This window comes from Manihot esculenta, chromosome 14 (genome assembly GCF_001659605.2).
Source record: "Manihot esculenta cultivar AM560-2 chromosome 14, M.esculenta_v8, whole genome shotgun sequence".
NCBI lineage: Eukaryota > Viridiplantae > Streptophyta > Magnoliopsida > Malpighiales > Euphorbiaceae > Manihot > Manihot esculenta.
Genome location: NC_035174.2, coordinates 20,140,393 through 20,142,865, shown reverse-complemented (window position 1 = coordinate 20,142,865; position 2,473 = coordinate 20,140,393).

The following is a 2,473-nucleotide window of genomic DNA, read 5'->3' as shown; positions in this document are numbered from 1 at the left end:
AACTTGATGAAATTGAGAAAGTCATTTTTTATGATTTTTCTGTGTGAAATATTTTTTTTATATAAAAAACAGTAAATTAAAGTAGAAAATTTCTTTTATAATTGAAAAATAAAAAATAAGAAACTAAAACTAAATTTATTCCAAACACTTAATAATTTTAAATAAGAAAGTGTGAGATGAAAATGCTGATATGAACTAAATTTAGCTTAGGTAATACCTACTTATACATTGAATCAATTTATGTAAAAAAAAATACCTTTATATATAAACTAAAATTAGAAAAAAAAATATGTATAGCAATAATTTTGAATAAAATATTTTTTTTAAAAAATAACTTTTAAATTAATGATATCAACCATCCTACCAAAAGAAAAAAAAAAAAAAAAGCTAGATGGAAATGGATGAAATAATGGAAAGAAGATAACAAAATATATACACCATTTGCCTATAATCTGTTTGTATCTGTGTATCATTTTCTTTTGTTTTATTAAGAATGCACTTTTCACTTTCCTTGACTCTATGTGTTTTGTCTCTAAGTTTACCACATTATTCCATACTTTTTATCATAGTGAGATATGTAATAAATAGAGTTTTAATTGAGAAACATATATTTGAATACAATAAACAAAAGTTTAATTGTTTGAAAATTGAAATTGATAGACTTTTTAAATCACCAACAACTAAAATTTTTAATTGTTTGAAAATTGAAATTAATATATATATATGAGGAGCCTGTGCTTACTGAGCTTCATAGTTTACCTCCTCCAAATCACCAACTTTATAGATGACTATATGGTAAAACTTGAAGAATATACCAATAAATAATTGATGGTAGCCATATAGTGTGGTACATAGGATATTTCCTATATATCATTTTAGGGTATGGAGTTTTCGTATTTTTAGTTTAGTACTTAACGATCTTATATTTTGTTATACTTTTATATTAATGATTATGTAATATATTACTAGCATGTAATTTTATTCTATAACTGATAAATTATATTATATCAGTTGGTTTAATGTTCATAATGCATGTTAGAGTAATAAATTATGTATATTAAGCTTATGTTTTGTTACATTAGGTTGTTTATGGATATGTATCTCTATAATCTTATGTTATGTATATATTAGCTAATGATTTATCTTCATAGTGTATGCTATGTTTGAGCTTAATAAACTTCTAGTTCAAATATGAATGCTCTGTCGATGCCTGTTATAATAAGATTTGAAAAATCTCCAATCAAATTGTCAAACTAAAAAGTATCATATTCATTCTTTTAATATTTTTTTTTGGTTGTCAACAAACAAGTCCTTGAGAAATTGTCTCTTTAAGGAATGAGATGTGTGGTTTTTAGACAATTCAACAGACTGGCTAGTAAACTCAATTATTTGTATTTTAGGAAGAGCTAGTGTTATTTATGAGGAGCTTTTCTTTGACTAATGTCAATATTTCATGTCAATTAGTAGACCCATATAGTTAGGTTAAATTATACAGGTTCAAGCTTACTACTAGCTCCAGTAAACTTTAATTGATTTGAATCCTAACACCGGTAACGACTCTATTGCCAAGGTGTTACAATAGTAGATTATAAATCCATGTATGTTAATCAAATTAGATATAATACTATTAAAACTACTATAATTCTTTAGGTATCACAATAAGAATATATAGATAAAGCACATATAAAGTAACCATACCATACAAATAAACCTCCACCTTTGTTCTCTCTTGCTTTATTCTTGTTCAGCTTCATAATTCTTAGCATGAGTTAGTATAAGGGAGTCTAATCACAAAATAACTATAAGTTTCTATATTTTATATATTTAGTCAAATCATCACAACTAAAGGATATTAACTAGAATCAATACATAATTCCTTAACAAACTTACCTTGTAAATTTCTATATCCAATAAACCTCCCTAGTGGGTTCATATTAATCCAGAAATGCTTTAGCATAAAAGTTTACTCACAATAAAAAAATGAATGACAAACTCAAATGGACCTTCCATTGCTCTTTCAATCATTGTTGCATTTGATGGACCGATGCTTGCAAAAGAGAGAAACTGATAGACAAATAAAATAGGAAGTAAGAATGGAACAAAGACCCAACATTTGCCTTGGGATTTAAATCCCTAACTGGAAAATTACAAATTTAGGCATTCTTAAATCTTTATTATTATATTGTATGTGTGTATTTTTTTTATTTTGTTTTATGCTTGCTAGCATATTTAAGAGTCTGACTCTATATTGCATCAATACAAGAAAATAAAAATATACTGATATGGTTGGATGGTCCAGAAGCGCCCAGTTTATCAAACTCAGAAGGGTCATTCACAGAATACGGGCTTATACACTCCACTGCCTATTCTAGCATATCATTGTGAGGACTTGTCTATGGATTTTGTTCTTGGTCTTCCATATACTCAACGTGGATTTGATTACATTTTTGTTGTTGTTGATATGTTCTCCAAA